The following is a 26,151-nucleotide window of genomic DNA, read 5'->3' on the forward strand; positions in this document are numbered from 1 at the left end:
GAGTGACTTCACTTTCTTTCTTGCTACTACTGAGTAGCATTCCGTTAGTTGTCAAACCCTTCATTCTTTGATTGATATTTGGGCTGTATCATGATCTGACTATTATGAATAAGCTTGCTGTGAACATTTACAAATCTTTTTCTGAGTGTGTATTTTCATTTATCTTTGGTAAATATCTCAAAATCTAGCAATAATGGAATTGCTGGGTCATTAGGTTACTGTATGTTTACCTTTTTAAAAAGTTGCCAAACGCTTTTCCAAAGTAGTTAGACCATTTTACACTCCTGCCAGCAAGGTATGAGAGTTCCAGTTGCTCCACATATTTGAGAATACTTGGTATTGGGCTCCTCTGTTGGCTCTGTGGTAAAGAATCCACTTGCCAGTGCAGGAGACATGGGTTCAATCCCTGATGCAGGAAGGTCCCACATGCCTTGGAGCAACTAAGCCCAGGCACAACCATTGAGCCTGTGCTCAAGAGCCTGGGAGCTGAAACTGCTGAATCCACGTGCTGCAACTCCTGCAGCCGAGGGCCCTAGAGCCAGTGCTCCACTAGGAGAGAAGCCGCCCCAGAGAGAAGGCCACATGCCACAGTTCCAGAGCAGCCCCCGCTAGCCAAGCTAGAGGAAAGTCCAGGTTGCATTAAGACCCAGCACAGCCAATAAATAAATAAACAAAATTATTTTTTTTAAAAAAAGGATTTTTGATATTGCCTCATTACTTATGGTAAATACCTTCTTGTGCTTTTGGCCATGTGCGTATTTTTCTTTTGTGAGATATCTTTTGTGAGTCTTTAGCCCATTACTTGGGCTCTTTGGCTTATGATTATGGAGTTGTAAGGATTTTTGTATATTCTGGGAAAATGCCCTTTGACAGACATGTGCATTGAGACTATTTCTCCCATTATGTGGCTTGTCATTTCATTTTCTTGATGGTGTCTTTCAAAGAGGAGAAATTCTAATTTTGATGAAGTTCAATTTATCATGCTTTTGTTTTGTGCTTTTTCTATCCTAAGAAATCTTGCTTAACCCAAGCTTTCAAAGATTTCTCTCCAATATTTGCTTCTAGAAATTTTATTTTATTTTATTTTTTATTTATTTATTTTTTTTTTTAAATATGGAACGCTTCACGAATTTGCGTGTCATCCTTGCGCAGGGGCCATGCTAATCTTCTCTGTATCGTTCCAGTTTTAGTATATGTGCTGCCGAAGCGAGCACCTTCTAGAAATTTTATAATTTTACTTTTTACATTTAGGCCCATGACCTATAGTGTTACTTCGTGTATATGGGATAAAATAAGGTCAAAATTCTTTTTTTTCATGTGGCTATCCAGTCAACTTCAGTGAAATAGACTATCCTTTCCCCATTTGAGTATTTTGGCTTTTCTGTCAAAAATCAACTAATTATATATGTGTGGGTATATTTCTGGGCTCTCCGCTCCATCCTGTCGATGTCCCATAGTTCCTGCCTCCCAGCCCATGGATTCAAGCCACATTCACAGCCCCAAACTCTGATTTCTGCTTCCTTACCTCAGAGGGACCCCCAGACTCCATTTGGGCTCTATATCATGATGCCATACAAATTATCCCCAGGTGCAGTTTGGCCAAAGCAGGGCAAATAAGGGCTTCCCTGGGGGCTCAGTAGTAAAGAATCCACTTCAGTGCAGAAGTTGCAGGAGGCACGGGTTCAACCCCTGAGTCAGGCAGATCGCCTGGAGGAGGGCATGCAACCCAGTCCAATATTCTTGTCTGGAGAATATCAAGGACAGAAGGGCCCGGTGGGCTACAGTTCACAGGGTCAAAAGACTCAGACATGACTGAAACAACTTAGCACACACACATGCAGGGCACATGGGGCTCACCCCATCAGCTTCCTGGTCCTCAAGAATCGCAGTCTTATAGAGTCTGTTGCTAAATCCCTGAAAACAGTTGCCGCATATATTTTGCCTAGTTTTATGCTTATTTATGACAGGATGGCTAGCTTAGTACCAATTACTACATCTTGCCCAGAAGCAGAATTAAAGCCTACCCTTCTAACTATAAGTAAAGAAGCCTTGGAGGAACACCTGAGCAGCAACCATGGCAGCAATAACAGCAGCAGCTACAACGCCGTGGGCTCCCCAAGAGGGCCTGAAGTTAGTCACTTATTTTTTGGCTGTGCTGGGTCTTCATTGCTGTGCAAAGGCTTTCTCTGGTTGAGGTGAGTGAGGGCTACTCTCTAGCTTTGGTATGGGGGCTTCTCACCGTGGTGGCTTCTCTTGTTGCAGAGTGTGGGCTCTAGGGCTCGGGCTCAGTAGTTGTGGCTCATGGGCTTAGTTGCCCTGTGAAATGTGGCATCTTCCCGGACCAGGGATTGAACCCATATCCCCTGCATTGGCAGGGGATTCTTAACCACTGAACCACCTGGGAAGACCCTGAAGTCAGTCACTTTCGTTAGTAGCTCATGGCTGCAAAAATTGAAATGTGCCATTAGGACAAAGATGACGCATCAAACCCTCAAGAAGGGTTCCATCATCTCTTGGAATTACATGAGGCCTTCTTTTGATCAGTTTATCTGGTTCTTTATATGGACACAAATGCATAGGTATCCACTAACTAGCAGATGCTCTCTCCAAATTGAAGGTCACCAAAATTTCTAGGTGACCACGAAAAGGTTTATAAACCACTCTTGTGAAGAGTCCTGGAGAACACACCTGCATCCAGCAAGGAGCACCATCCTGGACCTGGGGTTCACTGATAGAACTTGTTGAACCAGATAACAGCCTGGATGCCCTCAGATGGCAAAGTTGGGATAAAACTGGGACCTCACAGTTACATTGAGAAGCAGAAGGCGAGTTGACACCATCCTCTCCCGGGATGTCTGTGGCCGGGATAAGGTTCAGAGAAGACAACCTGAGAGGGAAATGCTGGGGAGATGTCTCAAGTCTAAATGCCAAGCTGAGTAGTAAGCTGGGCCTATGTTACCAAAAACTGGTTGAACCTGAGGACAGCAAGCGATGTTTACATGGACAGCGATCAAGTAAGTGGATCCTTCTGGTTAACGCCAGTCAGTCTGAGAATAAGTTCTGTTGCCTTTTTTTCCAAAGGGGTACAGGGCAATCGACGTCTAGTGGTAAAGATCCTGCCTGCCAGCGCAGGAGACATAAGAGACAAGAGTTCGATTCCTGGGTTGGGAAGATCCCCGGGAGGAAGGCATGGCAACCCACTCCAGTATTCTTGCCTGGAGAATCCCACAAACAGAGGAGCCTGGTGGGCTACAGTCCAAAGGGTCACAAAGCATCAGACAAGACTGCAGAGACTTAGCACACATGCACAGAGTAAACATAAATAGAAGAAATTTCAACAAGCTAAAAAGAAAACCTCCACTGAGCATGTTAGTTCCAGGGTACCAAGAACTGCAGTGCAACAAAAGATTGATTCATTAAGAAATCTATGAGCCACTGAGTCTCTGATCATAAATGTTTCTCAGCCACAAGCAAGGGCAAAGTAGTCTCTATAACTAGAGACAGCCTGAGCCTACCTAACTACCCCTGGAATAAAGCCAACTTTGTGTTTAGGGGCTTCAGTTCCTGTAAGAAAACATAGCGGAGTGACTAGAATTATGGCCTCGGTGTCACACGCGGGACCATTCTGGAAGCCATCTCTGACACTGACTATCAGTGTAGCATCAGACAAGTTATTGAAACCTCTGGAAGCTTTGGTTTTCTCAGCTTTAAGGTGAGAACAATATTATTTGCTCTCACATTACTGTGAAAATCAAGGGAGATAGTACATGTAAAAGATTTAGCTCAGGGACTTCCCTGGTGTTCCAGCAGCCAAGACTCTGAGCTCCCAACACAGAGGGCTGGAATTCAATCCATGGTCAGAGAACTGGATCCCGTAAGCTGCAGCTGAGATCCGGCACAACCCCCCCCAAAAAAAGACTAAAGAAAGAAAGTGAAGTCTGTCAGTCATGTCCAACTCTTTGTGACCCCATGGACTGTAGCCCACCAGGCTCCTCCATCCATGGGATTTTCCAGGCAAGAGTACTGGAGTGGGGTGCCATTTGTAGCCTGCTGGGATTCCCCGTCCATGTGATTTTCCTGGCAAGGGCACTGGAGTGGGTTGCCATTTCCTTCTCCAGGGGATCTTCCCGGCCCAGGGATTGAACCCATGTCTCCCGCATTATAGGCAGACGCTTTACCGTCTGAGCCACCAGAGAAGTCCAGGGGAAAAAAAAAGGTTTAGCCCAGAACCTGATCCTTAGTAAGCATTCAATAAGGGGGTTACACATATTTTTACATAGTATCAAAATCAGACCTTGTCCTCCCCAACCACAGCTGTCATTTCTCATGATACAGAGCAAACCTGCAAACCCTCCAGGGAAATCTGATCTGCATGTCTCTTCCAGCTCAGAGGACCAGTTCTGTGATTGTCTTCCTCAGGCCCTTCATGTCCCAGGCAAAGTGGCTATCTAGTCTTACCTCAGTGTTTGACTCCAGTTGTTCCTCCATGGGTTTATGCTCCCTCAAAGCCCTGCTTGACTGTTTCTAAACTTCAGTTTTGTCTTTAAGTGAAGATAATCATGCCTGCCTTTCCTACTTCATGAGATTGCCGTAGGGATCAAATACTCCTCTATAAAAAATGAAAGTCGTTCAGTCGTGTCTGACTCTTTGTGATCCCATCAGGCTCCTCTGTCCATGGAATTCTCTGGGCCAGAATACTGGAGTAGGTAGCCATTCCCTTCTCCAGGGGATCTTCCCAACCCAGGGATTGAACCCAGGTCTCTCCCATTGCACGCAAATTCCTCACTGTCTAAGCCACCAGGGAAGTCCAACAATACTGGAGTGGGTAGCCTAGCCTTTCTCCAGTGGATCTTCCCAACTAAGGAATCAAACCGCAGTCTCCTGCATTGCAGGCGATTCTTTACCAGCTGAGCTACCAGGCAAGCCCATATGACTCAATAGATGAAGTGAAACCTCACCAAGAAACATGAGGTTTAGGTCAAAATGACTGATTCAGCTCTAGAACCAGCAGCTGGAAGAGGTAGGAAAAAAAGGAAAGCGTGCTTTTAGGAAAGAACAAGTGAGTGAGCAAAATCCAGTGAGGAGACTGGCCACCTGGAAGAGGGAAAGAAAATAACCCAATTCCCAATGATCAACATGCCCCAAGACTAAGATAAGATGTGTGAGACATGGTCAGCTCTGTCCTGAGACCCGAGCAAGTGACAAGCAGGTTGGGAATAAGCTCATCCAGCTGCTTGCTGGCTGTACCTCAAAGCACAGGTGCTTGCCCCACACAGGGGCTGCAGAGAGGGCAGGCAGAACCTCTGGGTGTGGTGTTTGTGCAAAGACAGATGCTCCCAGCATCAGTAGTGGGACTGCAGACAGAGGTAATCTAGGGGCAATGAGAGCACCCCACAGAGACTTGGCAGCTAAGAGGCATGTCAGGATGTGTAGGACTTGGTAGTTTGCAAGACGGCCTCTGGGAATAAGAGATTTCTTATCATATCACAGTTTGAGTGCCTCTGGAGGCTGAGGAGCCTAGGAAAATACCTGCACCAGATGTGGAAACACTTCGTAAATGTTTTCAAATTCTACAAAGAGTTTCCATCAGATTACAAGAAATGGAATTAACAAATGTTATAACTTAGTAAAACCGCAAAGGATGAGATGGTTGGATGGCATCACTGACTCAATGGACATGAGTTTGAGCAAACTCTGGGAGACAGTGAAGGACAGGGAAGCCTGGTGTGCTGCAGTTCTTGCGGTCCCGAAGAGTGAGACATGACTTAGCCATTGAATAACAACAATAATAAAACATTTGCAAAACTCAACATTCATTGGATGAAAAATGACATTTTATGTAACTATGAACTCTGTAAAGGAGTTGGATTTAAATTTGAATATCACTACTTCAAAAGAATTTATAAAAATAAAAAATAAATTTTAACATGATTCTTTCACACGTCTGAATAAACTTTTTACCATATGCCAAAGTGAACACGGTTCCTCAGCTTTCCAGGTGAGGCGTTTTCCACTATTACTTGCACAAAATTTGTCCCACGTGCAACTTAGAGGTGGAGCTGGTACCCCTCTTCTAAGTGTCTGATGTTTTAAAATAATCTTCATGCGAATTGTTTCCTCCCCAAAAAGGTGACATGCCCAACCAAACTATCATTTAAGAATATGTTATTGGATAATTGATGATATCATGAGGTCATTACAGGTGTAAGAGTGACAGGGACTTGCCTGGTGATCTGGTGGTTAAGACTTCACCTTCTAATGCATGGGATTCGATCGAGGGGCTAAGATCCCACATACCTCAGGACCACCAAAACACCAAAACACCAAAACATAAAACAGAAGCAGTGTGGTAACAAATTCAATCAGGACTTTAAAAAATGGTTCATATCCAAAGGTCTTTAAAACAACAAAAAGAATGATAATGATACTACTGCGGCTCTCTTTTTAAGTCCTTATCTTCTAATTATACATGTTGAAATAGATAAGGATAGAATGATACAATATCTGACTTTTGCTTCAAATAATAAGGGGGGAGTAGATGAGAGTATAATTGAAATGAGATTTGCCTGAAGTAGATAATTGTTAAAGAAAAGTGATAGGTAACCGGGGATTCACTGTAATATCCTCTACATTTTTGTATACGTTTACATTTTTTCCACAACATTGTGAAAAGGTCTTCAAATATTTAAAGGGTTGCCACTTTTAAGGATCCCTGTGATTTCACTGGGCCCATCCATATAATCCAGGATAATTTCCCTATTCTAAAGTCAGCTGATTAGCAACTTTAATTTTATATGCAGCCTTAATTACTTTTTTGCTATGTAATATATTCACTACATCTGAGAGGGTCACTCTTCTGCCAGTTATATTGAGATATGATTGACATACTAAAAACTGCAATATTTACAGCGTACCATCCATGAATTTTAACATATGTGCAAATCTCTGAAAATGTCACCACAATCAAGATAATAAACATAGGACTTCCCTGAAGACCCAGTGGCTGAGACTCCAAACTTTCAATGCAGTGGACGCAGGTTTGATCCCTGGTCAGGGAACTAAGATCTTACATGCTGCATGGTGCAGCCAAAAAAGCAAAAATAAAACATCTTTTTAAAAGATGATAAACATATCCATCACACTCAAAAGTTTCTTTGTGCCCCTTTATAATCTCTGCTTCCTTCTTCTTCCCTTCCCCCTTCATCCCTATGTGGCTCAGACTGATTTCTGTCAGGATAGATTAGTTTGCATTTTCTAGAATTTTATATATAGATGGAGTCATACAGTATGTGCTTTTTGGGGTGTGATTTGATTTCACTCAGAATAATTATTTTGAGATTCACCTATTCTTTTTAAGGTGCAGCTGTTTAAAAAAAAAAATTTCTCTATTTATTTTTGGTTGCTCTGGGTCTCCGTTGCTGTGAACAGGCTTTCTCTAGTTGCAGTGAGCCGGGTCTATTCTTCATTGAAGTGTGCGGGCTTCTCATTTCGGTGGCTTCTCTTGTCTCAAGCACGGGCCCTAGGGTGCACAGGCTCAATAGTTGGAGCACACAGGCTCAATAGTTGTGGCACAAAGGCTTTAGTTGCTCCAAGGTGCATGTAATCTTCCTGGAACAGGGAATAAACCCGTGCGGTCGGCAATGGCAGGCAGATTCTCTTCCACTATGCCACCAGGGAAGTCCTCACCTATGCTTTTATGTGTATCAATGTTTCATCCTAATTTTTTGCTGTGGTTTTGGTTTAGTAATATTCCATTGTCTGGTTATACCACAATTTGTCTACCTATTAATCTCTTAATGGAAATCTGGGTTGTTCCCAGTTTGGGCCTATTACAAATAAAGCTGTTACAAACATTAGTATACAAGTCTTTGCATAGACACATGTTTTCATTTCTGGTAAATAACTAGGAGTAGAATGGCTTGGTCATATAATAGATGTATGCTTAACCTTTTTAAAAAGGTGTCAAACTGCTTTCCAAAGTGTTGTAACATCTTACATTCCACTGGCAGTGTATGAGAGTTCTAATTCCTCCACAACCTCACCAACACTTGGCAAGGACCCTCTTTTTCATTTTAGCCATTCTCATTTAGACCACTAATTAGATAGGAGTAATTTGTGGTATTTGCTTGTACTTAAAATACTAATGACTAATAACATTGAGGATCTTTTCATGTACTATTTGCCAACTAAATATCTTCTTTAGTGAAGTGACTATTAACATTTTTTACCCATTTTTAAAATTGGGTGGGTTTTTTTTTTGTATTATTGTTTTGAGAATTGCTTATGTATTCTGCATATAAATCCTTGCTAAAATCAATTGCACCTAGAAGAGCAAGCCTCTGAGCTACCTACTGGTTTATAGGAAATATAGGAGACAAAATAACATGTTAGATGACATCCAGGAAACACAATCAGCAAAATTCAGACTATGGGAAACTATAGATCAAACAATGCTATTTCTTAAAAAAAAGAAAATACACTGCAGAGGAAAAAGGGTAAGGTAGGGGGAGAATCTATAGATAACAAGACAAGAGACTTATCAGTCTATTGTAATGTGTGAATACTGATTTGAATATCAAACTACAGAGAGAGAGTAAAAAAGGGAAAATTGGGAAATTTAAACACTGACTGGATATTTTATGATGCTAAGGAATTACTGTTTGTCTTCAGTTTGATAATAACGAGGACTTTGCTTCACAAGAGGAAGTAGACAGTGGAAGTGGGGGAAGACCCACAGATGAAGTTATGTTAGCCATGCATTGGTAGTTGTTTAGGTTGTGATGAACACATGAAATATGACACAAAAAGCTCTCTGCCTTTATACATGTTTGAAATTTTGTGTTGTAAAAATTAAGACACAAAGCAAAAAAAGTAAATACTTTAAAATATATAACTTAGAAAGTTTACTGCCTAAATATTCTCACTGAGAAAATTTCAAAAAAGACAAAAGAATAAAGAAAGATGTAGAAAATAAAAATAAGAATGGGGACTTCCCTGGCAGCCCAGTGGTTATGACTTTGCACTTCCACCACAGGGGCCATGGGTTCAATCCCTAGGGTCAGGGAACTAAGATCCCACATGCCGCACAGGGTGGCCAAAATGTAAAAAATAAAATAAAAAATAAGACTGAACTGAGAAATTGGTAGTATATGGTAATACATATAAATCTAAAATTAAATTTAAATCATTCATAGTAATAATAAAAGTAGTTTTTGAATGTTTAAATATGAACTAAAACAAAAACCAATATCTGGCTAGGTATAGAATTTGCAAGAAGTTGACAGGGACTAAATTCTTGCCTCATTCAAGAAGGTGATAAGAGTGTTTTAGTGTTAGTCGCTCAGTCGTGTCCACCTCTTTGTGACTCCATGGACTGTAGCCTGCCAGGCTCCTTGATCCATGGAATTCTCTAGGCAAGAATACTGGAGTGGGTTGCCATTCCCTTCTCCAGGGGATCTAGGCACTAAACTCAAGTGCCTTCTTGCGTCATTCAAGAAGAGGATAAAAACACTGATTAACCACAAACTTTATTGGAAAAATCTAGGTATGCATGTTAAACATTAAGGTCATCACAAAAATACTACACCCAGAGCTATAAGAATAAAGAGGGCTTCCCTGCTGGTCCAGTGGTTAAGAGTCTGCCTTGCAATAGAGGGGACACCCATTTGATCCTTAGTCTAGGAAGATGCCACATGCATCAGAGCAGCTATGGGCCACAACTCCTGAGCCCAAGTGCTCAGAGCCTGTGCTCCACAACAAGAGATGCCACCACAATGAGAAGCCTGCACACCACAGCTAGAGAAAGCCCACGTGCAGCAACAAAGAACCACCACAGTCAACAAATCAATCAATCAATCAATCAATAAATCTTTTAAAAAATAAACAAACTGGTGTAGTTCTAAGAACAAGAATAAAGAAAAACTTATCAACACAATAGACAGCAGGAAAGAAGGAAAAAAGTAGTAAATAAAAGCGCAGAAAAAAGAAAATAAAATTAGACGGTAGTAACATGTCTACTTAGTAATCATGATAAATGTAAATGGTAAAACGCACCAAATAAAAGACAGACTCTTGGACTGGATTTAAAAATTCCAACTCTTTTTAGGACATACAGCTTACTATTTATAAAAAGAAAAGTAATACCTTAATTAAAACATTATAGAATTTAAGGGAATAGCAATAAAAGAAATAAAGAGGTGTATTTCATACTTAACCCACCAAGAAGACATAACTGAAAATGTCATGGAAAACCCTTATACAAATTATATTAGAACTTCCTTTTCTCTAGAACTTCCTTTATTTCATGGCTCTGTACATTTTTTTTTTAACATTTTACAGTTTAGTCCTTCATGTGTCTTTCAGTATTTAAATATAGTACAATACCAAATATATTCTGGCACAAAAATAACTCAGGGGCTTTGAAAAACCAAGGCTAAGAAAGACAAATAGGAGGTAAGGAAGACCAGAGGGCTCTTATTTTCTGTGGAGAGAGAACAGGTCATAGTAACCCGGTGCAGACAGTGAATTCATTGTCACAGCATGCTGTGAGGTGCAGAGGAAGGGTCTGGCACTCATTTGAAGGGATCAGAAGAGGTTTCTCAAAGAGGTGGTATGATGGGCAAAATTTAAAGAATGACCCCAGTGATCCTCACCCTTTTATAATTTCATCCTCTTTGAGTATGGGCAGAACCTGTGGATATGTTGAGATATTATTCCCGTGATCATGTTACTTTCTTTGGCAAAAGGGAGCTTATCCAAGTGGGCCCAGTCTCATCACATGAATCTTCTAGAAGAAGAAAACTTAAACATGAGGGCAACTTGGGACTCAAGGGAGGCTTTCTGTAGCTGAGCGGGAGGAGGACACGTGAACAGAGCCGAGAGCAACCTCTAGGAGGTCAGAGCAACCCCAGCCAACAGCCAGCAAGAAAAATGATCTTTCTACAATGGAAGGAACAGAATTCGGTCAACAACCTGGATGAGCTGGAGACAGATTCTACCTGGGAGCCTCTGGGTAAATGCCTACTCCAGCTGACACCTTGGTTTCCATCTCGTGAGACCTGGAGCAGAGAATCCCGTTGAGCCTGCTCAGGATTCTGACTGACAAAGCCAGGAGGTAATACGTGGCTGTTGGTTTAAACCATTAAGTTTGTTACCCAGCAATAGAAAACTAATACAGTGACATTTGAACTTTCCCTTGAGGATGGATAGGATTTCAAAATCTCAAGAAGGGCGGGGGAAAGTTCTCCAGGCAGAGGGCAGAGCACAGCCAAAGGTGAGAGCTGGAAATGTCGGGAAGTCTTCAAGGAGGCACTGATAACGCTGCTGCCAGGCCTCCTGTGAGGCTGAAGGTCTTCAGTCATTTTCCCGGGATCCAGAATGCCATCTCAAGAAGGTTATCTTTTTTCCAGGATGTCATAAGGAGACATGGAAGATATTCAAGCAGAGGAGTACATGATAAGCACTGTTCTTGAGGAAGACGAAGCTGACATCACAGGTAGGGGTAGACTGGAGGCAGAGATGCTGAGGTAGGAAGTTATCACAGTTGCCCAGAGAACCAGACACCATGGGGCCCACATCCCATCCCCTCGGCACACCTGTGATTTTGAAACAGGATCAGGACCCTATGGCCTTTGCTCAGCTCCCCACCCTATGTCCTATGCCTGCCTTTTGTCTGTGAAAAACATTAGTCAAAGGATAAGTTTAATCAGAGAAATGAGAACATGCAGAAACAAAGGAAAGCAATCAAAAGAGATGAAGCAATAATAATGTAGTCATTAAGCACAGCCAAGGGCCTTTAGTTCCTTCTCAAGGGCAATAGATAAAATTCTGAGCCGTATCCCATGAGCTGTCTATAGATACTGAAACCCCAGGTGGAAGAAGTTAACTACACGATGACCAGACTGTACCCACAACAGAAGCTGCCACAATTCCAAGAACTGGCCTCAAAGAGATGGGAACAAATGGACCCTGGAGCTGAAGATTGTGCTGTGTAATGTTTGACTCTTTGTGACCCCCATGAACTGTAGTCCACTGGGCTCCTCTGTCCATAGGGATTCTCCAGGTAAGAATACTGAAGTGGGTTCCCATGCCCTTCTCCAGGAGATCTTCCCAACCAAGGGATCGAACCCAGGTCTCCTGCATTGCAGGCGGATTCTTCACCGTCTGAGCCACCAGGGAAGCCCAAGAATACTTGAGTGGGTAGACTATTCCTTTTCCAGCGGATCTTCCCAACCCAGGAATCGAACCAGGGTCTCCTGTATTGCAGGTGGATTCTTTACCAGCTGAGCTCTCAGGGAAGCCCCTGGACTGAAAATTAACCATACCTAAAACAACCAAGATGATGCTGGTCAGACCAATGACCAATGTCAAGATGACTGTCAGAGCTGACTGCATTGTTCTGCATGTAGCCCCCTCCTTCAGCCTATAAAACTCTCACCCGCTGCTTGTCAGTGGTGGCGGGGCCTTTGGATAGATGTCCATCCTCCTCCCCAGTTACTGACATCTGAGATACAGCAAACTTTCCCTTCCACCAACCTGGCCTGCTTATTGGCTTTTGAGTGGTGAGCCGCCAGACCCCGCACCTTTCGGTAACAATTTCAGGTGACTGTTTCAGGCTTTCTACAAGTCTCTGAGAGCCCACCAGGCCCAGAAGCCTTGAATAAATGTCTGCCTTCCGTCCTTTAGGTGGACTGTTCTGGTAGCTACTCTCTACCTTTCTAAAAGGTCCCAGTGGGATCACATTTCCATTGTTCAAAGCGATCTGGACCCTCAGTAACACACCCCAACATTGGCTTTTCTTCCCTTCCTCTCTCCCCTCCCCCTCACTCCTGCTTCTTATACCCAGGTCCTTATGTCAGGCTCTTCTGTGGGGAAAACCCACACTAATACACCCAGGTGAAGAGGGCTGAATCCCGGCTGGCAGTGTGGATGAGAAAGAGATAGAAACACTACATGGCTAATTGAGCAGTAGACCAGACCCTTGGGATGTGAAGACAACAAAAAGAGACAAGCCCAAGAGGACACCAAGGCTTCAAACCTGAGGGTCATTGACAGAAAAGTCAACTATGGAGTAAAAACGTATAATCTGTACAGTTCTCGGACCAATGTTTACTTTAACATCAATATTTATATATATATACAAGCTATAGAGCCATACACCATAGTTAATGTCATGTTTTATGTCCTATATCCTGTTGCTCTTTGTCATAAAATACTAGGTCATAGATACCAATTGTTATTTGTGTAAAGGAGTGGGGGTACAGAAAAAAGCTCCAGATGGTACCAGTAGCTCTTAAAATATCACACACCTCCGTGGCCACATCGGTGGCCTTGCCTGTGGTGGTCACATCCTCCCTGGTCTTTGCCACTGTCTTGTGCCCAGTGGGATTCTAATATGTGACTAATGTACCCAGCACCAGACTTTTCACAATCTACTAGGACCGATGAAGAGCTTATTTCCCTAGGTAGGAAGATGCAAGATTTTTATTTTATTCTTACCTGCAAACAAATAACAAGAAGAACAAAAAGTGTGTGTTTTCCAAGCCTCCAGCAAAACTATTGTACCTCAGTTGTGTGGAAATAAAAATAAAACCAAGTCCTCAAGATTCTAATAGAATCAAAGGTGAAACCTTCAGTCAGTTCAGTTCAGTCGCTCGGTCATGTCCAACTCTTTGCAACCCCATGGACTGCAGCACACCAGGCCTCCATGTCCATCACCAACTCCCAGAGTTTACTCAAGCTATGTACATTGAGTCGGTGATGCCATCCAACCATCTCATCTTCTGTCGTCCCCTTCTCCTCCTGCTTTCAATCTTTCTCAGCATCTGGGTGTTTTCAAATGAGTCAGTTCTTTGCATCAAGTGGCCCAAAAATTGGAGTTTCAGTTTCAGCATCAGTCCTTCCAGTGAATATTCAGGACTGATTTCCTTTAGAATGGACTGGTTGGATCTTCTTGCACTCCAAGGGGCTCAAGAGTCTTCTCCAACACCACAGTTCAAAAGCATCAATTCTTCAGCACTCAGCTTTCTTTATAGTCCAACTATCACATCCATACATGACTACTGGAAAAACCATAGCTTTGACTAGATGGATCTTTGCTGGCAAAGTAATGTCTTTGCTTTTTAATGTGCTGCCTAGGTTGGTCACAACTTTTCTTCCAAGAAGCAAGCATCTTTTAATTTCATGGCTGCAGTCACCATCTGCAGTAATTTTGGAGCCCCCAAAATAAAGTCTCTCACTTTAAAACCTCAAGTTTTGCCAAATGTCTTTTCTCCCAGCTAACCAAAAGAACAAAATTACATCGTTACATCTTTCAAATAATAAGGGCTCTCATTTATTGAGTGCTTACAATTTATCAAGAACTTTTATGGTATTATTTTTTTTTAATTCTCATGACTTCATGAAGTAGTTATTAGATCTTCATTTCACAGAGAAAACAAACACTCAAAAAGGTATGGTAATGTGAGCCAGATAAGTGGAAATATAATTAAAACCCAGGTCTGCTTGATGTCTGATCTGTCCACAAAGGAGAAGACAGATCAGCACTATTTTCTTTGGGTCAATGACCCTTAATCTCATTCTTGTGATTTCATGAGGTTTTCCATGTTTATTTTCCAGAAAAACAGAGGTAAATGATTTGCTTAAATCCCTGGGGATCGATTACTAATAAGTTAACTCTAAAACAAGTGTGCTCAGTGTGACATTACCTCCCATCTCCACCCATGCATTATGTTTCCTGAGATGACTCATCCTCTCTGGTCCTCATCCATGTAGCAACCTGCCAGCAACCCTGAAGGCATTCATCCAATGACCTGCACCTCTTTCCCCACCCTGCGATTTCCACTTGAAAGACATTCTGCCTCAGCGTTCACTGCAGGCTCCCTTCTTGGTGCTCGTGAAAGGGTTGCAGTGGGAAGAAGTGTATTCCCACCATAACATTCACATATACACACAGTCCTACAACGGAGTGGGGTACTGGAAGAGGTGTCAACGGTTAGGATTTCATCAGCAGCCCCTGAACAGGGCCAGAGTAACATGAGCTAAAGATGGAAACAGTGGTCCAGAGAAATGTGTGGGACCCCTCTTAATAGCAAAGCCGCCTACTCCTCCTGCGGATGAAGAAATGGGAAATTAGTGGAGGTGAATCCAAGATGTGTTCTAGGAGCTGATGTAGAAGCCAGAATGTTCCATCCCTCTGGCTTATCCCCTCTTACTGGAGCTGCAGAGAGAATAGTCAAGGCTGCTGGGGAAAAAAAAGTCATGTAGATTTCTCAACACAAACAACAGATTAGCCAACTCAGAAAAAAATTCAGGGTAGCTGAAATCCTTCCCAAACTCCTGATCTAACAAACGCTATTAACTGAGACAGAAATCCACCCCTCAAATTCTGGAAAGCTTGATGTGCTTTCCAGAATCATGTGCCAGGCTGACAGAAATAGCCCTTGATGGTAGCTTCAATCAATGATACTAAAACCGTCTAAAGAAGAAAGTGTCAGAGAGGAGGTGACTTAGGGAGAAAGAATGGACTCAGGGAGACAAAAGAAACCAATAGCATCTATTTCTATCCAAGACCCTGCTTCTGGGGTCACTGGACAAACAGCCTTGTTACCAGAGAAGTATCTTCTGATGAAGAGACGGGATTCTTCATCAGGCTTTACAGGAACATAGGTGAAGAGTTCCCCACAGGTGGAATGCTTTCTCGTCTATACTCTGTTCACAGAAAACAGCCTTCTGGTTAATAATCTGGTCACCCAAGGCCCTTCTATTACAAATGATGGTTCTGCTCCCATAGGCAAGGCTTGGAGACTCAGGCATCCTGGTCACTGCAAAGGGAAACCCTTGTTGCAGCCACTTTGCTGGAATTCTGATGAACAAGTCAGTCCACGGTCAGTTTAACTCATTATTGACTGGGGGATTTTTGCAGAAACTAATACCTGTGGCTGGCGATTTTTATTTTGGTCAGCCAGATATCAATTAATTCTGTTGTATCATAACATTTTGTGGGTTATTCCATTCAACAGTTACACCTGACACACCTGTAAAGTCTTCTCCAGCGCCATGAGTTTCATTTTCACTTTCCTTATCAAAATGAATCTCTAAGGCTTTCTGTCTTTTTGTGGGTCTAATATTCACATCGTCTGAATTAGAACTATATTCCGAAGAACTATCATCTTCTGAGACACTAGTATATATATTGGGTAAAGTATCTGCTTAAAATTCACCAAAAAATTCTTCTTCGCTCAACTCAAAATTTTGCAATGTGTCTTTTTTTTTTCAAGTTTTATGGTAAGTTTGTGTTTATAATATACACAAGGTTGGTACAAAAACCTGACAGAACAAAATGTGAATGATAACCACAATCGTAAGTTGTATAAGGAACCCTTGATCTATTTTAAGCTCCATCAACTTCACAGTGATGTTAATTGCATCATTCTCTAAAAATGTATTGATACAACTCCAGTCAATTACAGTCTTTGATAAGTATTAGTTACTCAAGAATAGTTACGTTTTATGAGTATTGTTCAGTTGTCATCACCAAATAGAATGATACTCAGATGTGTTCTTTCTATAAAGCTTTATAAGTAATAAAACAAAAAAGCCAAAAAAAAAAAAAAAGAGAGAGAGTAGACAGCACTGTCCTGTTGAAATATAACAACAACAGCAACAACAGAATGTTTAACAAGCATAAATCTATCACCGGCTGGACAAAGAAAACCTGGGTACTGGACCCAAAAACCAAGGACTGAGTTGAGTCCTGACCTCAGGGATTTCTCAGAGGTGCCACTAGGGTGACCTGCTGGATTCCCATCAGTGATGACCACACCCACCTCTCTCCCCATCAACTCCTCAAAAAAAAAAAAAACCTTTTACACATCAGAATGCTTAGAAGTCACACCTGTGTGATAATGATACCACATTTCCCAGGCCTGATCCGTTCTTGGGACAGGGCTTGCTCCCTGTGCCCCTTCTCCTGGCAGGGGGACTCTGGTTCCCAACCCTAGACCCACACTCTGCTCATTTCATCGCTACGTTGGATTCTGCAAGGCCGGAAGTCTGCCTTGGCTATACCTTTTTGTCACTATTAGTAACTGTTTTTTAAATTCTCTTTTTCCTCTGTTACTAGTCTATTAAATTTTGTTCCTTGCAGCAGTAGGATGTAAAATAAAAAATTAAAAGTACTTAAAGAAACATGGGGAAAGTTCTCCATAACCTTAGTGGGAGCAACACAAAACTCAGATGCCATTTTTTTTTTAAAGATTGATGAATTAAATTACATCTGTTAAAAGTGATCCCCTTGGTCACAGAGAAAGGAATGTATTGAAAGTCATTACTAACACAATACATCATTAGTGGGACATATCCTAAGGGCAAAAAGAACTAGAAACATTGAATTTTAATTAATAGATTTATTTTTAGTAGTTGCATTGGTGATACAGCCAAAGCTATTTTGTTTGCATGGTAGGGCAATGAGTAAATTTACTGATGTTTCAGGGAACAGGATTTTTTGTAGGAAAAGGGAGATACAATAGAGAAAATGGTAAGGCAGGGGGAAAACTTGTGATGTCAGATTTCAATGGTCACGATATACATAATATATATACATATATATGTACATATGTATTTTAATTTTGAAATGAAGCAGGACCCTATGGTCCTCTCCCCCCATGTCCTCTGCCTGCATTTTGCTGTGGAAAACTTTAGTCATAGAATAAGTTTAATCAGAGACATGAAAACATGCAGAAACAAAGAAAAACAAAGGAGACCAAACAAAATAACGTAGTCACTGAGCAAAGTCAAGGCCCTTTAGTTCCTTCTCAGGGCCATAGATAATATTCTGCGCCATGTCCTGTGAGCTGTCTTATAGATACTGAAACCCCCACCAGGTGGAAGAAGTTAACTACGTGATGACCAGGCTGTACCCACGACATAAGCTGCCTCAATTCCAAGAACTGGCCTCAAAGAAATGGAAACAAACTGCCCCTGGAAGTGACAATGAGCTGTACCTAAAACAATCAAGATGACGCTGGTCAGACTGCCAATGACAGATTTCAAGGCAACCGTCAGAGCTGACTGTGCTGTCTCTGCATGTAGCCCCCTCCCTCGGCCTACAAAAGCTCTTGGCCCATGGCTGTCAGTGGCAGACAGTTGGCCTTTGGACAGACGTCTGCCCTCCCCACCAGCTGCCAGCATCTGAAATAAAGCAAACTTTCCTTCCCACCAACCTGGCTTGTTTATTGGCTTTTGAATGGTGAACAGCCGGACCCCACTTTTTGGTAATAATTTCACATATTTAATTTCATATAGCTTAAAATTCTGTAGGAAAATATGGTGGACAAAGACCAAAGACAAGCAAGAAACGAAAGAAAATATTTACAACACATAAGACAAAGAACTGATTTCTTTAATATTTAAAGAATTCCTATATATTAAATTTGAAAGCCCGATAAAACATAAAGAACAAGAAGAGATATGTAGAACAGATAAATCCATAGACAGGAGATAGACTAGTGGTTGCCAGGGACTGCCTGGGGGAAAGGGGAGTGAGGAGTGGCTGCACTGGGTATGGGACTTCCTTCCAGGATGATGAAAGCATTTTGGAACTTGACAGAGGTGGTGGTTGCACAATATTGGAAATACACCAAATGCCACTGGACTGTTCACCTTAAAATGGTTAATTTTGTGCTATGTGAATTTCACGCCAAAAAATTATGTTTTAAAAAGAAAACAAAAAGATGTTTCTCAGAAGAGAAAAAAACAGGTGGCTTCTTAATTTATCAAAAGCTACTTGACCTTACTTATAATGTTAAATATACAAATTAAAAATTCTCTGTGGGGAGGGAACTGACAATAGCTATCAATTTTCAAATTCATATCTCTAACCCAGCAATTCCTTTTCTAAACATTTAAACTCGCAAGTGAATGTAAAACACAGATACTGGGATATTCACTGCACTACTGTTTATAGTGATGAAAGCGAACGTTGCTCAGCCATGTGCAACTCTTTTCAACCCCATGGATATACACACAGTCCATGTGGCATTCTCCAGGCCAGAATACTGGAGTGGGTAGTCTTTCCCTTCTCCAGGGGATCTTTCCAAACCAGGGATCAAGCCCAGGTCTCCCGCATTGCAGGTGGATTCTTTACCAGCTGAGCCACAAGAGAAGCCCAAGAATAGTGGAGTGAGTAGCCTATTCCTTCGCCAGTGGATCTTCCTGACCCAGGAATCAAACCGGGGTCTCCTGCATTGCAGGTGGATTCTTTAGTAATAGAAGTTTGGAAATAAAATGAATGCACACCCAAAGGACACTGTTGAATAAATTATGATATAGCCAGGCAATGAAATACCATGCAGCTGTTAAAACAATGAGACAGGTCAAACATCTTGATATGGAAAGATTTCCAAGATATAGCATAGAATTTAAAACTAGGCAGGAAACTAAATCATGTGTATGTAGTTATTCTCAGTATTTAAAAACAAAAACACATGTTTAAATGTGTAGTTTTGCTACTCACAGACTTGCTGTGCTGTGCTCAGTCATGTGTGACTCTCTGTGATCCCATGAACTGTAGCCCCCCAGGCTCCTCTGTCCATGGGATTTTTCTCAGCAAGAATACTAGAGTGGTGCCATTTCCTCCTCCAGGAGATCGTCCTGACCCAGAGATTGAGCCCAGGTCTCCTTCACTGCAGGTAGATTCTTTACCCCTGAGCCACCAGGGAAGCCCATTTAAATGTATAAATACAAATATATACATGTTTTTATACTTAGACTATATCTGGAGAATATTAAAAAAAAACAAACAAACCATGAACAGTGGTTGGTTCTGGGAAAAGAAATTGGGAGACTTGGTGAAGGGTGGATACTTTCTTTTTACTTATACTCTATGAATACTTTTGGATTTTATTAACCTATTTGAGAGTAATGAATTATTTAATTTCAAACAGCTTCTTCCCAAGAAAAATGCAACTTATAAATTTTGATGAAAATTGAAAATCAGGAATATAAAAGATGTAAAACATAACATCAACAAAATATTTTTTGAAAAAACAAATAATGTTGGTGGTCAGATTTTCTGTAATGAATGGTCAGAGCCAGTGAGTCATTTTCAGACAGTTAAGTAGAAAAGAGGTAATTATTGCCAGGGAGGGCCAACTCGTGTTACTAAAGAAAGAAAAAAAGGTTTAGGCAAAGCAGAAAACATACCATCAAAGATGAAAACCTGCAACTTTCAAAATGGTTCTATCATTCAAATGGTGTCTGAGCACTTTTCCCCAAAACTGATATGTATTGGCTAAAATACATTTCTTATCCTACCTAATCTTTCAGAAGAAGCAAGTTCACAGTCAATTGAATAGAGAAGGTGGCAGGTCATACATAATGCAGGAAAGGCGAGGGAGTACTTTTCAGCTTCACAAGATACCAGCAACTTATTTTTTATCAGAAATTAGAGGCTTCAGGGAAAGCAACACTTGAAAAACATTTTTTTTTCCTGTAAAGTCACCTGGCAATATATAACAAATTGTAATGAATTGTAAAATCACTTATAATGAATTATAAAATCATTCTTTTATCCTTTAGTTCTGCTTTGGCTCAAAATGCTCATGTTCTTACTCCTGCTATTTATAATAGTGAAAACATGTGAAATGCGCTGAAACAATATTTAACTTTCTAAAATGTATGCATGTAGACAGTACTAATTTGAATATGTGAGATAACAATGAATTAAAAACAGAACACCAAATAGTAGATAAACATTTGTTATAATTACATACGCCTATGTAGAGGAATTGTCAAAGATTTTTAAAAATGAGTGTGGAGGAGTGGAAACAATTTATAATGAAGTCTTCATTAGGTTTTGGTTGAACGGTTGCTTCAGGTCTCAAGACAGAGTCCATCCATCTGATCGACATTACGAGTGAACAGGGTGGAGCAGATGGGCACAGCAATAGGTCAGTACCAGCAGAGGGGAGAATTTCTCAGTTGGGTTACCCGCCTTTGGCACCAAGGGCAGTGCAGCTGCCTGTGCACACCCAAGGGAGAATATGGCCACCTGGTGGCTGCATTGGAGAATTACACTTCAGTTGATTCCAGGAAGTTAGAGGTAGCAAGACAAGCTAAGTAGGACTTGGATTGACCGCCTATTTCTGGTCAGCTTTCCATGGGCACAAAAGCACCTTACTGGCTCCTGATTTAGCGTCACTATTTCCTATAAATCTTATTGCTTCTGCTCATCTTCACCAGGGTTCTCAATCACTTTATCACCCTCAAGCAATACAGCTCTCTCTATTATCCTTCCCCTGGAAATGTCACATGTAGGATACATTAAGACTGCATATGAGTGATACAGATTTAGTACTTAATGACAAGAAAACCACCCCTTTGCCCTAGCACATTCTCTAATTCATCTTCAGAAACACAGCAATGTATTTTATTATTAAACATAATAAAGTAGCGCTTGATTCCCAAAGATAAATACACTTTATGAGGGGGTTGGGAAAATGGATGGAGTGGGAGGTTGCGGTTGGCAGATGGAAGCTTTTATACACAACCACTGAGCCCACACCCCTAGGCCCATGCTGCACAACAAGAGAAGCCACCGCAGTTAGAAGCCCGCATACCAAAACGAAGAGTTGCCCGCCGCTGTTTGCAGCAACTCGTGAAAGCCCAAGAGCAGCAATGAAGACCCAATGCAGTCAATTTAAAAAAAAAAAAAATGAAAGACAGACCTTAAAAAGACAGGAAATTCTCTCTGGAAAGGAGCTTCTGAATGTTGACATCTGACTACCTTAGCTTTTGTTTGATTACTCTTTCTACTGACCTCAACTTCCCAATGACTCAGCTTTTCATTATGCATCATCAAAGTACATGGATAATAGCAGGAGCTCAATAAACAACAGTCCCTTCCCTTCTCATCCACCTGAACTGGCACACTTGTGTAAAATCCGGAAGTATGAGCAGGATGGCAAGCACCAGTCACACAGGACGTGAAGTTGGGGGAGGTGAGTGTGTGTGTGTGGCGGGGCAGCGGGGGTCAGGTCCACTCTTCAGGTCCACCTACAGCTTTGATGAGTCCCAGGACCTGAGCACACTCTCTCCACTCAAAGGTGGGGAACCCATCAACCCTCTAGTTGATCTCCTCCCAGCCTCAACGTGTTTCAAATCCTCTTCCCTGAAATCCATCCTGTTACAGCACTACAATTATTCACTTTTTCGGAACTAATTGAAAACGGGAAGATGCGCACAAAGAGAAACTTGTAAACAGACACACAAAAAACTCCAGAGAAAGTATGACATTAGTCTAAGAAGTCCTCCAACTTGAGTGGATTCCAACATATTGATTAGTCATTGTTCCCTTAGTGTTTACTGTGTTGGTCAACGATCAAAACACCAGAAAGTAGTTGACATCACCAGCAGTTAGTAGGACAAACTGACAGTCTGAGTTTTCCCGACTTCATGCAATTGGCAGGATGCACCAGCACTTCCATACTATTCCAAGCAAAAAGAGGCAAACACGAACCTAGGCATGGGAAAACATAAAATAAACCCACATCTAAAGATAATTCTACTACAGGGACTTGCCTGATGGTCTAGCAGTTAAAAATCTGCCTTCCAGTGCAGAGGACGTGGGTTCAACCCCAGATCTGGGAACTAAGATCTCACATGCTGAGGGGCCACTGAGCCGGCCCACCGTATCTACTGAGCCCGAATGCCCTAGAGCTCAGGCATCGCAACAAGAGAGGCCCACGGGTGGTGCAACTAGAGGAAAAAAGCCTGTGGGCCTCAAGAAAGACCCAGCACAAAGAAAAAAGGATAATGGAGTATGATCCAGCAATCCCACTCCTGGGCATATCCTCCAGCAAAACTATACTTCGAAAAGATACACGCACCCCTATATTCATAACAGCACCGTTTACAATATCCAAGATGTGGAACCAACCCAAATGCCCTTCAACAGAGGAATGAATACTGAAGATGGGGTAAACATGTACAATACTACTCAGCCATCAAAAGTAAGGAAATAATGCCAATGGCAGCAACGTAGACGAACCTAGAGATTATCCTACTAAGCAAAACAAATCAGAAGGACAAAGAGAAATGTACAATATCACTTACATGTGGAATCTAAAATATAACACAAATCAACATAATCTACAAAACAGAAGCAGACTCACAGATACAGAGAACAGACTTGTGATTGCTAAGAGGGAAGAGAAGTAGGAGAGGGAAGGAACAGGAGTTTGGGATTAGCAGAGGCTAAGTAATTATTAAACAACAAGGTCCTACTGTATAGTGCAGGAGCTATACTCAGTATTTTGTGACAAACAATAACAGAAAAGAATTTACAGAAAACTAAAACCATGGCATCCAGTCCCATCACTTCATGGCAAATAGATGGTGAAACAGTGGAAACAGTGAGAGACTTTATTTTTTGGGGCTCCAAAATCACTGCAGATGGTGACTGCAGCCATGAAATTAAAAGATGCTTGCTCCTTGGAAGAAAAACTATTAAAAAGCAGAGACATTATTTTGCCAACAAAGGTCTGTCTAGTTAAAGCTATGGTTTTTCCAGTAGTCATGTATGGATATGAGAGTTCAACTATAAAGAAAGCTGAGTGCTGAAGAATTGATGCTTTGAACTGTGGTGTTGGAGAAGACTCCTGAGAGTCCCTTGCACTGCAAGAAGATCAAACCAGTCAATCCTAAAGGAAATCAGTTTTGAATAGTCATTGGAAGGACTGATGCTGAAGCTGAAACTCCAGTACTTTGGCCACCTGATGCAAAGAACCGACTCACTGGAAAAGATCCTGATGCTGGGAAAGATTGAAGGTGGGAGGAGAAGGAGACGACAGAGGATGAGATGGTTGGATGGCATCGCTGACTAGATAGACGAGTTTGAGTAAGTTCTGGGAGTTGGTGATGGACAGGGAAGCCTGGCATGCTGCAGTTCATGGAGTCGCAAAGAGTCGGACACGACTGACTGAGCGAGTGCACTGAACTGATATGTATATATACACACACATGCATAATTGAGTGACTTTGATGTACAGAAAATATGAACACAAATTGTAAATCAATGAAACTTCAATAAAATTTTAAAATAAATTAAAGTAAAAAGATAATGGGTGGCAATTACTTCAGAAGCCTAAAATAAAATCTAAGTGCCTTCTGTAAGAGAAAAGTGAAAGTCGCTCAGTCGTGTCCGACTTTTTGTGACCCCATGGACTGTATAGTCCATTCCCTTCTCCAGGGGATCTTCCCAATCCAGGGATCGAACCCAGGTCTCCAGCACTGCAGGTGGATTCTTTACCAACTGAGCTATCGGGGAAGCCCTCTGTAAGAGACAGATTACCAAAAGTAAACAATGAACATGTTCTCACCTCCCAGAAAGTCTCCTCATGCCATCTTTTGGAGAGGATATTGAAAGGAGAAGGAAATGGCAACCCACTCCAGTATTCTTGCCTGGAGAACCCCGTGGACAGAGGAGGTTAGCGGGCTACAGTCCAAAGGGTCACAAGGAGTCGGACACGACTAAGCAACTAAGCACACACATTGAAAGGAAGTAAAAGATAAAAGGTGAGAAGGAAGTTACAACCTAAGCAAACCACTAAACCATCCCAAATATAAGCAGTTGGTCTGAAAATTCCGTTGCTATTTGATCACATTTAAGGGCAATTTTCCTTCCTTTTTTTTACTTAAGTTTTTCAAAGTCAGTTATTGACCTTTATCATGAAAAAATTCCCTGAAATATTAATTTGTTCCAAGCAACAGTGAACAGCAAGCCTCACTCATCACTGCCAGGTTGACAGCTTAGATTCTGATCGTAAGGAGCAAATGAAGGGCTGAAGGCTCTTCTTGAACTCATTTTGCATTAACAAAAACCACTGTCTAGACAAATCTTTACCCAGAAAGAATTATCTTTGCTATAAAAGCAAGATTGTCTAGTAGTGTTACCAGAGCTGTCTGCACCTCAGTTTCCTCATCTGTAACCTGCCATGCCCACTGTATGAATGCCCTAGGGCTGGTGTTTAAAGCGTACTACAAATACTAAGGCTTCCCTGGTGGCTGAAGGCAGTAAAGCGTCTGCCTGCAATGCAGGAGACCAGGGTTCGATCCCTGGGTCGGGAAGATCCCCTGGAGAAGGAAATGGCAACCCACTCCAGTATTCTTGCCTGGAAAATCCAATGGATGGAGCCTGGTAGGCTACAGTCCATGGGGTCACAAAGAGTCAGACACGACTGAGCGACTTCACTTCACTTCACAAATACTAAAACGAGTTCCAAGTGAAAATTTCAGGACAGTAGTACAACTTGTGAGAAGGCAATGGCACCCCACTCCAGTACTCTTGCCTGGAAAATCCCATGGAATGAGGAGCCCGGTAGGCTGCAGTCTATGGGGTCACTAAGAGTCAGACATGACTGAGCGACTTTACTTTCACTTTTCACTTTCATGCATTGGAGAAGGAAATGGCAACCCACTCCAGTGTTCTTGCCTGCAGAATCCCAGGGACGGGGGAGCCTGGTGGGCTGCCATCTGTGGGGTCGCACAGAGTCGGACACGACTTAAACGACTTAGCAGCAGCAGCAGCAGTACAACTTGTAGCTTTAAGAATTAATTTCCCTATGGAATCATTTAAAGCCAAAAGGGCTCTACAGACTATGACTGGGTTTAATCCTTTATAGAAGCAAGAAACACTGGGATGAACTTAAATAAAATCTAACCCTTAAGTACTTGCCTAAGTGCCTAAAATGGTTATAAGTCTTTCCTTGAGAGTTTTTAAGAAAATAAATTCCATTTCCTGAAATAGTTCAGGTTTCAAGTGAAGCTGCTACTCAGCAGAGTTCAATTAAATAATCTCTAAAATTTTTTTCCAACCATTGGGTTTTTTCTTCTTAATTCTCTTATGTTTGCCTCCCTCTCTCATTTCAAAGGTAATCAGGAAGTCTCCTAGGATAAGGTTAGCATATTCAAGTCTTGCCAAAAATGTAAGAAAAGAAACTCCTATTTGATTGGATCAAGGGGAACAATTATACTTCCTAAAACGAGCCTAAGCTAAGAAAATGGAAAGGTTTATAAATAAGAAGGTCAGTGCTGCTTTTCTGCTCTCTTTTCATCACCTTGCGATTTACTTTAATCAAAGCCTGTCATTTCAAG

At 41.7% G+C, this 26,151-nt stretch overlaps 1 non-coding gene across 1 annotated transcript; it reads right to left on the reverse strand.

Moving 5' to 3' along the window:
* Positions 1–1,107: 1,107 nt before the first annotated feature.
* LOC138416730 (U6 spliceosomal RNA) lies at positions 1,108–1,214 on the reverse strand. Its single transcript, XR_011247844.1, has one exon. It is a non-coding gene; the product is annotated as a U6 spliceosomal RNA (small nuclear RNA).
* Between the last annotated feature and the right edge of the window lie 24,937 nt (positions 1,215–26,151).

This window comes from Ovis canadensis, chromosome 12 (assembly GCF_042477335.2).
Source record: "Ovis canadensis isolate MfBH-ARS-UI-01 breed Bighorn chromosome 12, ARS-UI_OviCan_v2, whole genome shotgun sequence".
In the NCBI taxonomy this organism is placed as follows: domain Eukaryota; kingdom Metazoa; phylum Chordata; class Mammalia; order Artiodactyla; family Bovidae; genus Ovis; species Ovis canadensis.